Source organism: Amblyomma mixtum, chromosome 6 (genome assembly GCF_055824585.1).
Source record: "Amblyomma mixtum isolate Tamu chromosome 6, ASM5582458v1, whole genome shotgun sequence".
Classification (NCBI taxonomy): domain Eukaryota; kingdom Metazoa; phylum Arthropoda; class Arachnida; order Ixodida; family Ixodidae; genus Amblyomma; species Amblyomma mixtum.
The window spans coordinates 45,737,520-45,758,980 of record NC_143017.1 but is presented as its reverse complement, the minus strand read 5'-3'; the positions used below and the strand labels follow the sequence as shown (position 1 = coordinate 45,758,980).

Sequence of the window (21,461 nt, the reverse complement as noted above, 5' to 3'; positions counted from 1 at the left end):
TCAGTTACTCATACCATCACCTCCATACCACACACTCGGGAAACCAAGTTTAGGATGAAGTGGGTACTGGTGGTCGGTTTTATAGAATCGATATCACTATATATAGCAAGTAGTATCGATGCGGCTATCGATAGCACTATCAATAGAACTATCGAAAGTACCATCGAGAGTACTATCGATAGTTCGATAGTGACTCAACTATCGATAGTATCGATAGTACTATCGATAGTTTTGCATCACTACTACTTGACCCACTACGCTGAGACGAAGGCACAGCCACCGAAGTTGCTAACTTCTTCACGCACTGCATTGTGTTGCAGCACGGCGCCCTGTCAGCCATGATCACCAACCAGGGCAAGATGCTTATACACTATAACACCTACGAGACATCTTGACACAGAGCACCGAACTACAAGAGCGTACCACCCACAAAAAATGGCCTCCCGAAGTGCCTAAGTCGTTGGAAGACATGATGTTAATCTACATAAGGCTGCGTTGAACACAAAATGCGGCATCAGATGCTACTCCACGTCAGCTCCGCTTATTATAACGCAACGCAGGAAACGACCAGCTTTACCCCGTGTCGTCTCGTCTATGGCATGGAATTCTGCATGATGTTGAACGCGTTGTTCCCGTGTGGGGATAAGGCTGCCACACTGCGCGCGAGCCACTTCATAGAACAAGCGGAGCAAGGCCGCAAGCTCGCCGGCTTCCACATCAAGGAGCAGCAATCCCCGACGCTCGCAGCAACCCCCTTTCGCCACAAGGCGACAAGGTAGTGTACTACAAACTGGGCAACAAAGTGTCAGTGCGGACTCCTGTCCACCGCAAAGGATTTTGCGAAACGCTACTCCACTAGTTCTTCGATCCCTAAGTCCGCCACGTGGGCAGCGTCCACTACGCAGTCGTTTCTGAGGCAACTTGGGCAGTCAGCCATAGGCGGCCGCAGTATGAAATTGCTGTTGTAATGAAATTTCTTTTGAAATCGTTATTGTTGGTCCTCCTTTTCCCGTGACTGTAACACATTTCACCTTGAGATTTAAACCGTTATCCTCTCCCTCCACCAACACCCCCCCCCCCCCCCCCCTCCAACGCACATGTGGTCTGTACTCATTTCGCTCCGCTTCCCAACCTGCATGCACTATAAAGTTCAGCTGATCCATATTGTGCTTTCAGTGAGGGAGCACTACATCACGAGGTCAAACCGGCTCACCGAATGCGTGTGAACCTTCGCCTTGAGGGTGACCTTGGCCAAATCATAAATATATAAATAAAAAATATTACCGTGACTGGGATTGGAAACAGCGGCGGCACGTACAGATCAGATTCGCTGGTCACTGCACGATAGCACTAAGCTCCCGCCCCAGCCAATCATGTCTCGCGTTAAACTGCGACAGTCCCTCGTGCTTCACACTGCAGATCGTCGTCTTCATGAGCTAATACTAATATGGAACTAATATACACACCCTGGAGGTGTGCATTGTGCATCGTCGTCTTCATATCAACTAATACTACTATCGAACAAATATCTTGGCCGGACGTGCGGACGACCCAGCAAAGCAAAACCATGATCGAAGGAGGTTTAACGCATGCTTTTGCACGTCGACTTGGTTTAACTACGCTGAAACCCTACCACTTTTTTTTTGTTCTCTTATACATAGGTTGCCTTAGATCAAGACTATGCCAACGATGCGCAAAGACAATGAAGAGGACGTGGGCACGAGAGGAGCGCTCGGTCTAGGCGCGGCTCTGTAATCAAAGAAAACATTCTCAGTTTCTCATCTGCGTGCGCGGTATTCTTTTATCATGAAAATACACAAAAGCGAGCGGAATGAACATCTCAGCAATCAAACGGAAAGGCTTCGCACCTACCCTCCTATTCGTTCAGACATGATCTCCGGGCAGGTTTTAATTTTTACTCCTCCTGATGTCTTGTGTTTCAACGTTCGAGCACTTTTTTATCATCGTCAAAGCTTTTCGTGTTTCCCTTTCTGCAGGATGTGTTTGGGCATTGTCCTTTCGGCAAGCATAGCTGTGAGCAAGGCTGCCTGGGCCAAAGTAATACAATCGATTGGGTAGGCCGATAACGGACCCCAGCGTGCAATTCGAAAGCCAGCGTGTGAACACAATTCAAGCAACGGCTGGATGCACCGTAGCCCAGGTCAATACCCTGCTTTTTATAGCAGCTGGTCCGTGCACTAAGTTTATGACCACGCTTCATTGGAGCCCCGGAGTGTTACCTTTATTTTACACAGGTTTACGGTACGTATCCTTGTCGATTTTCTTGAAGTGGCAAAAAACGCTGACCTTTACAACATCTAAAACTGCGTTACACTCCACCGAAAAAGGGAACACTGTCAGAATATTGGCACAACCTTACACGTCGCCGCTTCGAGAGCTTATATTACTTCTAAAAACTTGTATGGCAGGCGTTAAGTTCAAACTGCTTTTAAAAAGCACTAGATTACAATTTTAACCTTTGTGTTTTTTTCTGTGGCTTGATGCCGACAGCTCTCACGCTCTTGTATGACGTTTTCCTCGTCGATATTTCTGGCTTCGTAAATGAAAGCAGTGAGTTTGGATACTTTCGTTCTATATTTTTCTTCTTTCTTTTGCCCCTCTTTCTTCGTTCGTTCAAGGTTCTTCGTTCGGGGGGCCCTCAACTGGAGGCAATAGCTACTTAAGCTACAGGCTGTGCGAAACTAATGCACAAAAGGACTTAATTATTGCAATGTTTTTTGTTTTCATTTTCCATCCTACACTTCAGTAGATAAGTGATCATCAATTTCTCAAATTCCTCACACTTTCGAAAGTAAAGATAGGCCCTTAGGATGTTAGCCTGCAAATGTGTTTTTTCCTTTTGATTTTCTGGCTTTCATCATTGTAGGCAATAATAGTACAATGCTCTTAGAGAGTGTATGCAGCGGACGTGAGACAGGTGTTAAAAATAGAAAAGCGGTAAAACTGCTCCGATTAAACAGGCAGTTCTACAGACTAAGTAACTGTATGTGTATTCATAGTGGATTTATCATTTAAAGCTTAAAATTATTACGTCTTTTGAACAGCATGAAACACATTCAACCCCAAAAACGCAGAAACCCACCGTGAAACTAATGCTTGAGATTTTCGCACAGCTAAAACGGCCCTGTTCTTAATAACGGCTGAGTAAGTAATCAATTTATTACTCATTCCTGAAGAGATCCCGCTTTTTGACAACAATCGCCAATGACACTTTTTCAGCTTTGTTTTCCAGCCCGCATTAGCTCGCTTTTTAAAAACGCTTAGTTTTTGTCTGCTGGCAAGTGCTGTAGACTGCTGGCAAGTGCTGCAGGGTGCATTAAATTTCTTTAATTTCCCGGAAACAGTACTGCACGAAGAGAGAGAGAGAAATGGACGGAAAGGCAGCGAGGTTAACCAGGCGATGCCCAGTAGGCTACCCTACATTGCACGAAAAATGTAAATATGGGATAGACGTTAGGAAATTATTGCGGTTATTTTGAAAGGCGTATACACGATGTAATGCTATTGATTTGGCTAGACGCTGGCGAAAGAGGATTATCAAAAAAGGTAACATTCATGTCTGTTCAAATTTCCGATCCCGATGCTTCACTGTATGTACACACGACTTAAGAAGTTGTGGCCCTTTGAACTAATCAATCAATCAACTAATTAATTATCATTGCTAATAATAAAATCTTCATCAATCAGTCAATGAATCAATCAATTAGTTAATTAATTAATAAATTAATGAAGCTGTTATTATTAGCAATGAAAGTAGGGAGGGTGTTGAATCGGAAGACGGGAAGCCCTTGAGCCCCTGTGGCCTCCACGGCCCAGACCTCTACAGTCGCTTGAGCGCCATCGGCCAAGTAGTTCCCGCGCTCTTTGGCCCCGTTTTCAAAACGACCCACAATCGAGATGTCTTTGACATGAAGGGAGTATTCCGTTTTTTTTTTCTCAAGTATTTCGCAACCGAAGAGACCCTAAAGCCTAAAGCCAGAACGATTCAACCACCTATTCGCGCCCAAGCTAAGGTCAAGAGCGAGGACTCTCCGCATCAACCCCCTAAAAATATATATTTCTTTCACAAATATATAATCAACCCAATCAGAGGAAGCATTTTTCAAGCATTAAAAATGGCAGTAGTGTGCTTACAGGCCCTTATAAACAAACGACGCGGTCACCTGGCGGCATGTCGCGAAATTAGGCACTAAACACGACACCGGCTTGTGAGTTAGTGAGGCAGCCAACCACCAGGCTAACTGAGCGCTTACATGTTTGAGCGGGTCCACGTGGAACCTAGAGCAAGGTGAGACGTTGTTGTTGTCTACCTAGGTATTGTGGCATGCTACATCGATATATAACGTGCCAAAACCTTCCTTTAGAGAACATAATCTGGCTTTATGGGTCCCAAGATTGAGACAACGTTCCATCTGTATTCTTCTCAATCTATACTCTCATAAAAAAAAAATATTTCTTTTTCACTGGATACGGACAACCCTTTTGTTGCAATCAGGGGGCTCTCTTTTTTTCGTCAAAGGAACCACTGCTTTGAAACACAAAATGTGTTCCTGCTGATAGGCATGCAAAATCTTTTTCTAGATTGCTTTGCATGAAATCACCTCTCGATTACTAAAGAAAATTGATTCATAGTTTAGCTTTGCTAAGTACGAAATATTATGTGAAAGCAGGGTTTTTGCCGGTGGACCCCACCGACACGCACCTGGAAGCTATTAAGGTGTCCACTGACCCAGGGAGCTACTTATGTACGTCTTTGGTTTTTTCATTGTAAATGCCAATTTACCCGATATACGCCGGAGACCTATGCCCCAGCGCCGTGATTCGGCAGCAATGTTGAAAAAACGCCAACGCGTATTGGTCTAGAGCCGTGTTTCAGCCACAGCGTTGTCCACGCAAATGCATGCCGCCGCGTACTACATACTACCACCACATATCTGAAAGCGCGAATAATAATTTGGGCAGTGTACGTCATCATCATCAGCCTGACTGCACTCACTGCAGGGCAAAGACTTCTCTCATGTCTCTCCATGTCTCCTGTCCTTTGCCAGCTGTTCCAAGAGTGTCCCCGCAAACTTCTCAATCTCATTCGCCCACCTAACTTTCTGCCGCCCCCTGCTACGCTTGCCTTCTCTTGGAATCCACTCCGTTACCCTTAACGACCAGCGGTTATCTTGCATACGCATTACATGCCCTGCCCAAGTACATTTCTTAATCTTGATTTCGGCTAGGATGTCATTAACCCGCGTTTGTTCCCTCGCCTCCTCTGACAACTTACGGTCTTTTCGTTAGCCTTCAGGTTCTTGCTGTATAGATGAGTACCGGTAAGATACATGCCTTCTATGCTTCTCTCTTGAGGGTTACTGCTAAGTTGTTATTGATGAGCTGAGAGAAGCTGCCACATGCACTCTACTCCATTCTTATTCTTCTAGTTATTTCCCTCTCATGATCCGGAGGAGCGGTCACTACCTACCGTAAGTAGACGTATTTGCTTAACACTTCTAGTACCTCGCTACTAATTGTGAACTGCTGTTCCATTGCGAGGCTGTTGAACACTACTTTGGTTTTCTGCATGTTATTTTTATAGACCCAACGTTCTGCCCTGCCCGCCCAAATCATTGATCATGCTTTGTGCTTCATCGCCTGAGTGACTCAGCAAGGCGATGTCGACAGGAAATCGCAGATCATTTAGTTATTTTCCATTAAATCTTATCTTCAACTGTTCTAAATTCGGGCCTCGGAATAGCTGTTCTAAACAGGTGGTGAATAGCATTGGCGAGATCGCGTCTCCCTGCCTGACACCCTACCCTATTGGAGTTTTATTGCTGGCTTTATAGAGGACTATGGTAGCTGAGCAGGCATTACAGATATCTACAAGTATATTCACATAATGCCTTTCTGCACCCCTATTCCACAATGCCTGCATGACAGCTGAGGTTTGCACCGATGCAAATGCTTTTTCGTAATGAATGAAGGCTCTATATAGTAGGGGTCCCTGTTGAAAATTCCAGCAAAAGTCATGTTGGAGAAAACGGTGGGCCGAATGGAAGTGTTGGTTTCCATGTTGGAGAAAACGGTGGGCTGATTGGAAGTGTTGGTATCCACGCTGGGTGCTGTTGGAGCGAATGGGAGAGATGTTGGATGCACTAATGGCGACTTTGGGCCACCCTGGATTGAGTGGAAATTGTGGTGGCTGCACTGGCACTTTCAGTAAACAATATTGGGCTGAATGGAAACCACGCTGGACACTTCAGTGAACACGGTGGGACGGGATGGGCTTGGTGGTATCCATCGTGATTATCTCGGTGGGCCTGGCAGGCAACACTGGACTATGTGGAAACCACGGTGGGAGCCTATGGATGTGTACAGTCGCGAGCAAAATATATTAGCACAGATCACTGGCGATCAGAATTCGTATATCTCACCACGCGGCGCTGCGGTAGGCAGAACTGCCTAACGGGCCGTTTCCATGTTTGCAGCCTAGGGGGGGGGCGGCAGGAAGTAAGCTTTATCAAGCGTGCACCGCCCGAGCGTTGAAGTGCCAACCCTACGTGACTGTGCTTGCGGAATTTATTTTGGCTCGGTTATCATGAGCACAGATGGCTTCTTTTTATTACTGTTTTTTTATGTCCGCGATGGTTTGTCAAAAGGAACTCGCGGGAACAATATATGATAGCGCTGCTTTTAGTCAGCAGTTTTGCTGTCCGTGGCAGTCCGCTAATTTGCTGTCCGTGGCAGTCCGCAGTAATTTTACTGTCCGTGGCAGACCCCCTTAATACTGTAGAATGGGAACGGCCCGGCACTCCCGTTATCAGCCTCTCCGCCACCCGCAGTGCCAGGCGTTGTCATTCCGGCGCTCTGGTGTTCCGTCATGTGTGCTAATCTTTTTTACCCACGACTGTACCTACTTGTTTGGCATGGCACAAACCATGGCTGTATTTGAATGGCCGATGCTGGGCAGCAGATACTGCATGCATGTGCCTATATGGTTGACAAAATGAAACTCATCAATGCACTAACAATCTCAGTGGGTCAAATCCATCAAACGTACAGCCTTTGTCAAAAGTAACCAGGCTGCATGGTTTGCTTCTAGCTCGTACAGCGGATCCCTCACAGCTTCCCTGAAGCTGGAATGGTAGCTAAAGGTAAGGGCTGAGGGTCTTATTACCTTCCAACACGTTTTGATCCTTAGGAATAACACAAGGGCTCCTCTATACAAGCTAGAAGCAAACCATGCAGCCTGGTTACTTTTGACAAAGACTGTACACTTGGCACTTTATGCTGTTAGAATAAAAACTGCAAGACAAATTTCTCTTTTTTTACACGTGCATTTGTTGACTTGACAGTTTCAGAAAATTTTTTTAAAAAGTAACGACTTATATACTTGGGCTTAGATTATCATTAGCAAAATATTTGAGAAAAAGTTTAACTTCATTGTTCACAAAATAATAAATTGCAGGTTTGCAGAGCCCTGCATGCCTGAATCCGAACACTCAATTTCATTCAGAAAATTTTATTGAGCGTGCATTTCAAGACATATACTAATTCAATTAACAAATTGTTAACCACATAGCTGGCCACACAGCTTCTTTGTAGAAGGGTTACGAATACAAATATATACACAGAATATTTCGACAAGGCTGCACTCTTATACATGCACCTCGGTACACAATTACCAGTACAACACTGCTTTTCAAAATATAAATGCAGATATATATAAATACAATATGAGGATATAAATTACACAGCATATTTCATACTAAGAATTGATTTGGTTTTCACGTTGGATGAGAGAACTCCACTATAAAAAATGCACACCTTCACTGTAGTCTCAAGAAAGCATATACCGTGGAGGTTGTTCTCTCGACGCGCGTTTCAACGCTGCCGCCTCTCACGTCGTGCTGCCGATCAAACAGCGTCACCATGTTTTTACGACAACCTACTCTCTACGACTGCTACGTTGGGTATTTTGTTAGCCTTGCTGATCTCCCATCAATATAAAAAAAAACTTCCCCATACAAACAGAAATCGGCATGTAATTTCGTGAATGAGCAAAGCAGCAAGCCATACTGCCGTGAGAACTCAGGCATTTTTCAACCGCAGCGCAAGCAACAGGTTGTTAATTCGCGCATTTCTACCAGTGGTAATTGCTCGCAATCGCTGCAATTTCTGTGGATGCCGATACGGCTGAATACCCAATAAAAATACCAAAAATAAAATAAAAAGTAGGCTACAAGCTTTTTCACAACGAAACCGAAACAAAAACTGGTTGTCACCGCCAGGTGGCTGCCGGTAGCTGTTTTTCTGTGTTTTTCTGTATAACCCTCATGGCGGTTCGGGTGCTGCGTCGCGTGCATCGCGCTTCGGCGCTTGCTACAATTCGCTACTTGGATTGTGAGCCGTCGTGAACTGTGTTGTGGTTTGCGTGTGTTTCTTCTTGCTCAAGAGTGCACAATCGCGCAGTGCTGTCGACGTAGCCTATTCGAGGCAAAGTGTCATTTTTCTGGTCTCTCTAACTTTTCAGTCTGTGCGCTTCTTTGTGTAGTCCAGGATGGGTGTCCAGGCACAAAGACGCGCGGGCAGTGTCGCGGTGGAAATGTTCCAAATAAGGCCCGGAATATTTTCTTCTGTGTGACTACGTGGTAGAGAGTGCCGGCTACGTAGCACTCGTGCTGAAATCTCACTGGTTGGTGTAGTGCCCGTGACACGAAGGCAAACAGCGTTCTGCACGACTACGCAATCATCTGAAAAGGTAAGCAGTACTCGTGCATTATCCGAAGCATATAATGCTGGAACGGTGACCTGTCGTACTGCTGCAGTATTCGTGTTCAATGCTATAAAAAGCGTTTAAGGCGCTTTTGTTGTCGCCGCGGTGAGTTGCTCTGCCAAGAATTGTCGCTGTCGGTACTTGTTTTGGCGAAGGGGATGCGACCGTGCGTGCGCTAGCTTTGCATGATTTTGGTATGCGCATGTTTGCGCGTTTTGTTTCTTGTTGAGCACAGATTTGTCCTCGTATATGCCTCGTTCTACGCGTTTCTGCCCATGCTTGTTCACACCACCGCGCACGTTTCAAGGACCGGCACTTTGGCTGTGCGTAAAATGTATGATTGTCTTTCAAGATAGCGTTAGCACTTTGAGGGGGATTGAAACACTTTTTATTCGCCGCGGTTTTTGCTTGGCCCTAGACTGTTGAACCTTAGGTCGTGGGGTCGATCCTGATGGCAGTAGCCGCATTTCGATTTAGGTGAAATGAAAAAAAGAATGCCCCTGTGCTGTGCGATGTCAGCTCACGTTAAGAAATTCTAGGTGGTCTAAATTAATCCGGAACCCTCCAATACGATCAGTGCCCATTTTCCGCATCTGAATTCAAACCCCACTATAAAGAAAGCACTGTCTCAAGTTGCAGTTACCAACGAAAGTTAATTTCCGGCCGTCAGGATCTAATTTTTAAATGAGTATGTGAAGATTTTTTTTTTATGATACCGATAGCGTTTCTGGCTACCCAGAGTATAGGATCTTGCATTTCGATCACTCTGCTGTTTGAAAATTGGTTTCTGAGGAAAACAAGTGACGCAATAATTGTCTCAGTTATTACGATGTTTATCTACGCTTTCGAACGCAGATTTGTTTTGCTCATAGCAAGATTCCTTTACTAGTGCTAGGGGAACTGATGCATTTTAAACAGGGTAGTTTTCCTTTGTATTGAGGCGTATACTTGGGCAAGTATATTTTTCCTGATCTTTTTACATTCATGTGATATTCACTGTTGGACCGAGTTCGCATGCTTGTTTTTGTACTCCTGTCATAGTGATAATGGAAAATTGGTATCTGCAGGTGGCACATCTGTCTTCCAGTCCGAGTCAATGGCATGGATTTTGTGGCCACCAGATGAAGTCAAAAGCTGTGTTGTAAGTTGTTACTGCATTGTGCTTTGTTCTTGTGGTTGCCATGAAATGTTCTCTTACTTTCATTGCTCTTTTCCTTAATGCTACTGCTTGGAGCAGTTTGGATTGCTCTGGCCTGATATGTTTACATGTTTATATGAGTAATATTAGTTGGCTGTCAGAATGGGCCGGTTGCAGGCCATTTGAAGTTTTACATTCAATATTGCTCGTCTTTTAACCGTTGCATTCTTTGCATGAAGTGCGAAATGTCTGCATGTTTTTGGCTGCATTATGTGATACTATTTGACTACGAATATTAACATTATGATGCATGTGTGTTAACTTAAATATGTGTTTTTATGCCACTCATCGCAGGTCACAGATGTAAAAGAAAAAGTGCACACATGAGAACTGGTTTCATTACTGCTGCCTTGTTTTTGCTAAGCATGGAGAGCTGAGCTAATTGGTTCTGGGTATAATTATGAGACGTCATTCCAGTGTACAAAAACACATGAACAAAGAGAGTAGACTCCATAGACCCCATACTTCAACTGAGGTTGATTCCACAACATGAGCTTTTTACATGCAAAGTGGTACTAGTGACCCCTGTGGCTGAAAAGTGTTTCCTCGACCAGGTAACAATTATTCAATGTTGCAAAAACAAAAACATAGGCATAAGGTTAGCTTGTCACTCAAGTTGAATGCATTGGCGTGACTAAACATTGCCTACCTGGCTGACCCAACACACATTTGCGTTGAGATAATCTATTTCTTTTTCTGCCTGCCTGCTCCAGTCGCCTTACTTTGTCATTGACGCTGTCACGACTCTGTGACAGCATCAATGCGCAAGTAAGGAGACTGGAGCAGGCAGTTTTCACAGGAGAAATTGTAGCCTTAGTGGTAGAAAGCCAGGTTCGAGAGATGAAGTGTGCTGGGCAGCGCAAGCCGGAAGACAACGCACATTCGCAACAGTGACCTGTCATTGTGCCCTATTGCCATCAGGTGTCACACCGCCTCAAGAAGGCCAGTGACAAACACGATGTACATGTCGTATTTTCAGCTTGGGAAAGCTGGGATGCATGTGCCACCTGATAAATGACGTTACGAAAAAGCCTGCCTACAAAACTAAGCACACCAAACCCCTCGTTAAACATGAGGTTGACATGGTGTACAGCATCCTCCTTGCCTGTGGCAAACATTACATTAGACAGACGAGGCTTGCATCAATGAACGCTTGCTTGAACATTGCAGGACAGCTGATTCATTAAGTGGCAGAGGTCATTTAGCTGAGCACATTCGCCTTTGCTCGCACAAGCGAGCATGCAAGGCGTTTTTGAAAGAAACACATGCCTTGTGCAAGTTTAGCACTTGAAAGGGCTGGGAAATTTTTTAAGCCTTTTGTATCTCTGTTGAAAAAGAGAATTACGTCAGCAGCCCTTCTGCAGCGCTCCAGAAAAAGAAATAGATTATCTGGAGGCAAATATGTTTGTTGGGTCAGCCAGGTAGGTGATGCATAGGCGTGCCGATGTGTTTAATGTGAGTGGCAAGATACCTTTACCCCTATGTTTTTTTGTGTTTTGGTTTTTGCCGTCCTGAATAATTGTTATCTGGTGGCGGAAATACTTTTCAGCCCCAGGGATCACTAGTACCCCTTTGCACATAAAAAGCCTGTGTTGTGGAATAAACCTCAGTTGAAATATGGTGTCCATGGAGTCTACTCTCTTCATCCGTGTGATTTTGTGTGCCGGAATGATGTCTCATAATTCTCCCTTGTTTTCAGTGAATAAGGAGGGCTTCTGGTGTCTCTTTTTTTGTATGTGATGGTTATAACAAAGTGGCTACCCATAAACTGTCATTTTGGGCTTAATTGAAGGATCCTTGGGAATTTGTTTGACAGCATATTCCATGGGCACTTTCTTGAGAAAAATCAGTTATTTGTTACCCATTTCACTGCATTAACCATTGCTTCTCATCATGTCTCGAAAAGTCATTGATAAGCACAAGCTTTCGAGTACCTGAGGGCTGTGTGAGAAGCCTTCTGACATACTTTAAACTACTGAGGATATCTGAAGACAGATTTTACCAATAATTGTTAGCCAATCCAAACCTCTTGGTTCTATCCCTGACAACCTGAAGCTGACCTGTCAATAATTAAGGCTGGAAACCGTTCTGATCCCCAAACTGTTCTCCTATTTTATTGATGTGCATTTTGCATGAACTGTTAGAGCACGAAATGAGTCCGCATATTACTTGCCACCATAATTCAAACTAATATTTCTATACCACTCATCACGGCTCCCATTCTCTTTACTAATGTGCAATCCAACTTTTTGAATTCACAACAGATTTTCACCCAAATTTAGATTCTTTATTTTAGGCAAGTGTCATCGACTTGAATTTCTCCAAAGCTTTTCATGTTTGTCATTATAACCTTTTAGCTACACTCTCATGCTTGAGCCTTCATTCTTTGATATTAGTGTAGATTCATTGCTTCCTGTTCTACGGCTGGCCTTAAAAAACTATTGTACTTCTTCTCTTATGAAGCCCAGCATATCAATATGCAAAATCATAAGGCGTCCCTCATCCTGAGTCACTTTGGGATGTTAAACCCCCATAAACCAAACCAAGCACATTACTAAAGTACATTAATATTAGCCATTCAATAACAGTCTTTGTCTTTATGTCCCAACCTTGTCTTTATGACTGCATTATTCTGAAGGATGCCCCAACTATCTCAGCTACTCTGACTGTATTGACTTTTGCAAGACGGATGAATGGGCTTGTTTGTAATTCATTATGTCAAAACAGCGCAAAGAAGAGAAAGATGAGGAAGGAATGCGACGGTGCGAGTGCTGACTTTCAAGAAGGTTTATTGGAAAGCACATCAAAATATATACACTGTGGCCTAAAAAAAGAATGAAGAAAGGGTGCCTTGTAACATTCACTTTGGATCTGTCAAAAACAAAACGAAAGTTGAATATGAAGCATTTAAGAGCATGAACTCTTTATTAGGGAGCGATAAAGAAGGTGTGTTAACACATTGATTGCGTTTTTTCTACAATTTCAGTGGCCTCGATCATCTCATGCACAAACTTTTCTGTGTCTGTCTATCACAATGCAGCACAAGAAATTACGCCTCACAGCATAAAGGATGCGGCAAACGATCGCAGTCGCGACAATGAAACATCAGATTCCCCTGCTAGCTTTGTTCACATCGTAACGGTGGTCTTTTGACCTCTCATTGGCACCTCTGCTAGTTTCTTGCTGAAGTTGATACATTAGCCAGATGGTTCAACTTTAGATTATTACATAGTTTCTTGGCTCTGGACATTGCTATTAACAAATCAGCTGTTGTGTGACACTTGAACTCAGAATTAACTGCCTCCGTTGCCTTGGACAGAAAGACGCCTTTAGACATGACCACAAAACCACCTTCTTTATCAGCAGTTGAATGCGATAGGGCCCACCGTCTTAAACCCGTTACAGTTCAGCCTGCGGACAAGTTCCTGGCATGGTTCAAACCACGACACCCCATCAACCAACGCCCCCTGAAACACACCTGTCACGCTCAGGTCCAGGCACAGGAAGGCAAGACGTCAAAGTATGGCAAACAGCTCCAGAATAGTCCTCTTCGAAGGAACAATGGCAAATTTTGGCCCGTATATGCTTCAAGCAGCAGACGAGGCAGCAACTCAGTGTCGACATTGTGCACCTTGTTTTCAGACACTCGTGCCTTGGCTTCTCTGCTCCGGGCTATTGAGCGCAAAGTGGCTGCAAAGTGGCATTCCAGATGGCTTTCACCTGGTCAACGGTGCGTGACACCGTCAACCAGCCACTCCCTGGCTTGTTTTCAGGCACAAGAGTTTGACAACAAGGTGCACACCTTCAGCTTGGAGTCGCTGCCTCGTCTGGTCCTTGAAGTGCTTATGGACCAAAATTTTCCGTTCCTCCGAAGAGAACTATTGTGGAGATGCTTGCCATGGTTTGACGAGTTGCCTTTTCCACGCACAGACCTGAGTGTGACAGGTGTGTTTCGGGATGTTTTGATGCAGTGTCACGGTTTGAACCCTCTTGAGGAACTTGCCCACAGGCCGAACTGTGTCGTATTTAAGAGGGTGGGCCCTCTTGCTTTCAACTGCTGATAAACGGTGGTTTTGTGGTCGTATCGAAAGGCGCCTGTCAGTCCAAGGCCACAGATGCAGTGTATTCTGAATTTGAGTGCCACTTACTATCTGATTTGTTAAAAGCAAAGTCCAGTGCCAAGAAACATTAACAATCTAGAGTTTAACCATCAGGCTAATGCCATCAACTTCAGTAAGAAAAATTGTCCAGCTATCTTCTTTACCGCAAAGACCCATAAAGGTGACTGCTCCTTGAGGGTTGTAGTTTAAGAGAATGGAACCTGTCAGAAACAAATCGCCTTCTCTTTGCGACATAAAATTAAGTTGCTGAGCATTGATGACTCCTCTCGTGTAAGATCTGCAGAGAAAGTAACGCAGTTTCTACACAATAACTCTCGCACCAGTTTCATGGGGTGCTATGTTGACATCAAGGATTTATATTACGCCATCCCTCAATCAGGATCAATAATGTGTTGAAGAATTCATTAACCTAAATGGAGCAGTGGCATTCCAAAAGTCTCAGGCGTTTTGGTGAATAATTTTGTCGCACTTTTAAGCTCATACCTTCAGTCCACCTTTATTACATTTCAGAATAGCTTGTTTTTGCAAAAAAAACTATTAGCGCCGCTGTTACGTGGCTTATTGCACGATCTCCAATCCTGACGAAGCATTGTCTAAGGTGAGAGAGGAGTTCAGTCAAAGCCTCAGTCCACTTTGAATCACCACTGAAATTATAGAGGATAATATGTCATCACATTTATTGGATCTCAATCTTGGGTGGTTACACTTGTTGGGCTTACGAGCCAAGGGAAAACAAGCTACTTTTACCATTTTCTTCGGTTCAGTCTAAGCTGGTCAAGAGGTGTCACTAACCTTTGCTTCAAAAATTCCTTAATGAAATCCTGTTTGATTGCCATGACATCCAGTTTTGCCCAGCTCATATGCCGTTTGTCCTTTACTGGATATTTAGAACCTTTGTCAGTGTCTTTAGCCGATTGCTTTAAGCAGAAGTTGAAACATTCTTTTTGTGCCCCCGTCGAGACTAACTCCCAAAAGGAAGTTTGTACGTACCTTTCCCTACATCCACAATTGGTCGCACCGGTTAAATAGGCAGTCGAGTTGGCGTCGATATTGTTTTTCTAACCCTATGAAGTTTCAGTACCTGTAGTCAACCGAGATTATCCATCAGAGTCTCTTCGTGCACTGCACAGAAGACATAGTGTGTTCGAACGCCTTGAAATGCGGCTATGTTTACAGTGGGAAAACAGGCAAGTGTGTCACTGAGAGGTTTAAAAGATCACCACGACGATGTGAACAAAGCTTGCGGGAGAACTTTGATGATTCACTGTCGCAATTGCAATTGTTTGCCAGATCCTAAACGCTGTGAACTGGAATTCATGTTCTGCATTTTGCCTGACAGACACAGAAAAGTTTGTGCGTGAGATAATCGAGGCCACTGAAATTTAAAAAAAAACCGCAATCACTGTGTTAGCACACCTTCTTTACGCTTCCTAAGGAAGAGTTCATGCTCTTAAATGCTTCTTTGTCAGTTTTTGTTTTGTTTTACACTCATGCAATGTGGTTGACACAAGGTGCCCTTTGTTCGTTGTTTTTTTTAGGCCACAGTGTATATATTTTGACGTGGTTTCCAATACACATTGGCGATAGTCAGCACTCATGCCATCATATTTATTCCTTCGTTGTCCTTGTCTTGTCTGCATTGTTTTGTCACAACGTATTGACCTCCTTTCCAACCTCTAGGGTTAATGGTATGGAGAAACCTTAACCAGATGCAGCCCCACATACTTGGAGCATGTCACGATACATGCTGCTGGCACCACAAGGGCACTCGGGTTTATCAGGAGATGTCATGATCTGTGTGCTCTTGCCATGCTGCGCAGTTTATGCATAAAAATTTTATTGATTCCAAACTGAAGTATCCCCTAGCTCTTTCAATTTTGCACCAAACTGTTTGATGCTACGCCACCAACTCCCTTTAATCCAACAGCGACACTTGGTACAGCATATGTGTAATCAGTCATCTCATTTGACCACCAGACATCACTGCATAAAAGGGGAAACGCTCGTTTAGGTGTGTTCCACATACTCTACAATACTTTTCCACAACTTAATGTTAAATGTTGCTGCCCCGCTTCAGACCAGGATGCCATCACAACTAAATCAAGAAATTTTTCCTGTTCCCATTGAAGAATAAATCAAATCAAAGTTTATTTCCCATCTAGCACTACAGATGGAGGAATCGTAGAAAAAAGCTGCCCTTGGGCAGCTTGACGAGTCTACAATACTTATTATTGACAGGGAGGCAACACGAGAGTTTATACAATTTTAAAAAACAAGCACATCAAGGAAGCACCGGAGAATACACGAAACAGCAATATGTATACATAATGAAACTTAAACAATGTTATGCAAAAACAAATTATGTAGTTCATGACGTGAAAAAGAAAACAAATCGAGGTTAATGTGGATATACCTATTTAGAAGAGATGGAAGTGTGTACTGAAGGCATTCCCTACCAAGATTTAGTCGAGGTGTTGGCACTGTCCATTCTTCGCCACGTCTTGTTGGATAGACTGATTCTTTTTTCCTTAGTTCTGCAAAATTTTTAAGATTTGTTACATTCTTCTTGATTTCTGTTTTAAAAGTAACACTGAGGCGATATTTATAAAGATTATGTGCTTTAATAACTCTGGAATGACAAAAGAAAGCTGCACTGGGATGTCGGAACGGTAAATTATATGCATTTCGGAGATATCTTTTTTGCATTAAATGAATACGTTCAAGGTTAGTGAATGTTGTAGTGCCCCACACCAACTGGCAATAGTTTAAATGCGAGTTGAATATTGAATTGTATACCAGCATCTTAGTTTTTGTGGGAAGTATGTATTTTAGACGGCCTGTAACACCAGTGATTTGAGCTATTTTTTTCAAGATATAATTGACATGATAATCCCATGACATACTGGCAGAAAATATGACCCCAAGGCATTTAAACTGCTCAACAATTTCTACAGCCCGCGAGTTTAATATAATATTCTCGTGCAGTGGGATAACTTTATTTTTCGGCCTAAATATGACAGCTTTGGTCTTACTCTCATTTATTTGCATCAGGTTAACTGCAGACCAGACCTCAAGAGGCATTGTGGCATTACATTGTTTGATAAGTTCATGAACATTTTCACCCGAAAAAAATACGCTCGTATCGTCTGCATAGATGGAAAACTTTGTATTATCGCTAATGTTGACAATATCGTTTCGGTAAATATTCAAGAGTAGAGGCCCTAGCGTACTGCCTTGGGGGACACCGTAGAAGAGCGGCTTCGGTTCAGACTGTATACCATTTATGTACACCACTTGCTGTCTAAACGACAAATAAGAACTTAACAATGAGAGCGCTTTTTCTCGGATACCATAGTAGTGTAATTTATTTAGTAAGATTTTATGATTTACCAGGTCAAAAGCCTTTGAGAAGTCCACAAATACACCAATGACAATAGATTTGTTTTCAAGTTGCTTTATTATATATTCCTTTTGTTGGAGTAATGCAAGTTCAGTGGATTTGCTTTTGCAGAAGCCAAACTGAAATGGTGTTAGCAAGTTAAATTTATGGATGAAATTTGACATTCTTAGATGCAGCATTTTCTCAAATGCTTTCGAAAACACTGGCAAAATAGAGATTGGTCTGTAGTTGGCGAGGGCGTTGCGATCTCCTTTTTTGTAAAGAACAACAACTTTTGCTAATTGCATTTTTTCCGTAAAAACTGCAGTTTCTAAACAGATGTTAAAGATGTGAGCAAGTATGGGAGCAATTATGTCAACTACATGCTTGACTGGCCGTATTTGGATATCATCAGTGTCACAGCTACTGCTATTGTTAAGATTTGTTATCACCGACACTACTTCGTCTACCGTGACTGGGTGCAGAAAAATTGTTTCATCATTCTGAATTCGAACATATTTGCAAGCGTCAGATCCGGCAGCACGTGTTATAGCACGGGTAGCCAAGCTCGTTAAAAAAGTATTGAATACATTAGCCAGTTCGACGCCAGAAACTTCCTTTCCATCAATATTTAATTTTGTTAATGCAGTGCGTGAACTGTCCCGCTGCAGAAGTGTATTTAATCTCGACCATAGTACACCATTTCGAGCATTCTTAACATCTAGAAGTGACACGTGATAGGCTGTTCGTGCAGACCGCAGTTTTTTAGTCAATTTGTTCCTATATTTCTTAAATACCGCAAGGTCCTCAACCTTCCGGCTGCTCAAAAATTTTCTGTACAGCTTGTCTTTCATTTGTATTTCTCCGCGAAGCTCTGGCGTTACCCATGGCTTGCGGATTCTGCGACTTTTCACGCGTGTTACAAGAGGAAAGCAGTCGTGATATATCTGTTTAAAGCAATCGACAAACGTATTATAGGCAACATTTGCATCATGAAGTTCAGCTATCTTACTCCAATATACTTTCATGAGCGCATCCCTAAAGGATTTCAATGATGATTCTGTAATAGCTTGGTATGTGATTGATGTGGGCTTACTTCCTATTGTACTAGCGTTCTCAATGCAAGCAAACACAGGAAGATGGTCACTAACACAACAAGATAAAACACCAGAAAAAGCATTCAGCTGCATAGAGTTAGTAATAATTAAATCGAGAACAGAATGGCCTTCGCTTGTGACTCTACCTCACCACATTTTCATTGCATGTGGTCCCTCAAAATTATGGAAATAAGTGATATCGCTTGGAGCATTGACACTGGTTTGTTTTACCTTTTCTTTGCTGCTGTTTTTATTTTTTGCAACTGATGTATCAATGGATTGTATGCCTCTTTTCGTAGTGTATCGTCTGCGACATCTCAGCTGTGCTACTGCAGTCACCCTTCTGATGTTACCTTTATATTGTCCCTCTTATTAATACCCCACTAAAAGCCTTCAGAGGACAAAAAACGATGGCTTTTTTATTTTGCTCATTATGGCACACGTCAGGCTTATGTTTAGGGATATAGGAGAGGCCTTTGTCTTGCAGTGGTGCTAGTTATGCTGCTGATGATGGTACTTAATGACGAGCATATGATATATTGAATAAGAACCTCAAATTATTTTTCTTTTTGAGTGCGAATAGCTTCAGTGGTTCTTGATTTAGGCTCACTTTATTCCTGTGGCCACAATACGGAGTTTACTTTTTTAGCACTCTAATACTGACAAGAATAAAAACTTGTGGATCCTGATTCTTTCATTTCAATCTTTTCTGCAGAGTGCATCGCCCAGTTTTCCCAAGCCCTCATGCATCGGTGGTACATCAACAAGGCTGTTTCATGGGGCCCAGCTGCATTGACAAGTCGCTAAAGAAGAGCAAGAGGAGCATGAACACAAAATAAAACTGGCTCTAGGAGATTCATCTATTTTGAAATTTGCTGTCTCATTGCGACAGACATAACATTGCTGCATGGCCCCTGCCCCAACATCTCCCAGTCATTCCAACATGCCCAGTCATTCCAACATGCCCAGTCATTCCAACATGCCCAGTCATTCCAACCTGCCCAGTCATTCCAACCTGCCCAGTCATTCCAACATGCCCAGTCATTCCAACATGCCCAGTCATTCCAACATGCCCAGCATTCCAACATGCCCAGTCATTCCAACGCATTTTCCATTACCATAATCCACCAAGGTTTCCAGTGTTGGTTTCCAATATTTACATCATTGCCTTTTTTTCCAATAGGGGTTGGTTACATTCCGCTAATTTCTCTCTTACCTGGATGATAGTGTGAATATGATCTATTATAGAACATCCTTTACGAAAGCCGGCCTGATCATTTGGTTGATTGAAGTGAAGGTAATTTCTATCTCACCTTATTTATAGTGTGAATATGATCTATTATAGAATATCCTTTACGAAAGCCGGCCTGAACATTTGGTTAATTGAAGTGAAGGTAATTTTTCTCTCACCTTATTTATAGCGTGAATATGATCTATTATAGAATATCCTTTACGAAAGCCGGCCTGATCATTTGGTTAATTGAAGTGAAGGTAATTTCTCTCACACCTTATTTATAGTGTTAATATGATCTATCATAGAATATCCTTTACGAAAGCCGGCCTGATCATTTGGTTAATTGAAGTGAAGGTAATTTCTCTCTCACCTTATTTATAGTGTGAATATGATCTATTATAGAATATCCTTTACGAAAGCCGGCCTAAGCCGCCGCGGTGGCTCAGCGGTTATGGTGCTCGGCTGCTGACCCAAAAGACGCGGGTTCGATCCCGGCCGCGGCGGCTAGAATTTCTTTGAAGGAGAAATTCTAGAGCCCCGTGTACTGTGCGATGTCAGTGCACGTTAAAGAACCCCAGGTGGTCGAAATTTCCGGAGCCCTCCACTACGGCGTCTCTCATAGCCTTAGTCGCTTTGGGACGTTAAACCCCATAAACCAAACCAAACCGAAAGCCGGCCTGATCATTTGGTTAATTGAAGTGAAGGTAATTTCTCTCTCACCTTATTTATAGTGTGAATATGATCTATTATAGAATATCCTTTACGAAAGCCGGCCTGATCATTTGGTTAATTGAAGTGAAGGTAATTTCTCTCTCACCTTATTTATAGTGTGAATATGATCTATTATAGAATATCCTTTACGAAAGCCGGCCTGATCATTTGGTTAATTGAAGTGAAGGTAATTTCTCTCTCACCTTATTTATAGTGTGAACATGATCTATTATAGAATATCCTTTACGAAAGCCGGCCTGATCATTTGGTTTATTGAAGTGAAGGTAATTTCTCTCTCACCTTATTTATAGTGTGAATATCATCTATTATAGAATATCCTTTACGAAAGCCGGCCTTATCATTTGGTTAATTGAAGTGAAGGTAATTTCTCTCTCACCTTATTTATAGTGTGAATATGATCTATTATAGAATATCCTTTACGAAAGCCGGCCTGATCATTTGGTTAATTGAAGTGAAGGTAATTTCTCTCTCACCTTATTTATAGTGTGAATATGATCTATTATAGAATATCCTTTACGAAAGCCGGCCTTATCATTTGGTTAATTGAAGTGAAGGTAATTTCTCTCTCACCTTATTTATAGTGGTAATATGATCTATTATAGAATATCCTTTACGAAAGCCGGCCTGATCATTTGATTAATTGAAGTGAAGGTAATTTCTCTCTCACCTTATTTATAGTGTGAATATGATCTATTATAGAATATCCTTTACGAAAGCCGGCCTAAGCCGCCGCGGTGACTCAGCGGTTATGGTGCTCGGCTGCTGACCCAAAAGACGCGGGTTCGATCCCGGCCGCGGCGGCTAGAATTTCTTTGGAGGAGAAATTCTAGAGGCCCGTGTACTGTGCGATGTCAGTGCACGTTAAAGAACCCCAGGTGGTCGAAATTTCCGGAGCCCTCCACTACGGCGTCTCTC

At 42.9% G+C, this 21,461-nt stretch overlaps 1 long non-coding RNA gene across 1 annotated transcript; it reads left to right on the top strand.

Annotated features, from left to right (window-relative positions):
- The first annotated feature begins 8,473 nt into the window (after nt 1-8,473).
- LOC149338959 (uncharacterized) lies at nt 8,474-19,386 on the top strand. The gene is made up of 3 exons (XR_016283770.1): nt 8,474-8,770; nt 9,853-9,926; nt 19,296-19,386. It is a non-coding gene; the product is annotated as an uncharacterized LOC149338959 (long non-coding RNA).
- The last annotated feature ends 2,075 nt before the right edge of the window (nt 19,387-21,461 follow it).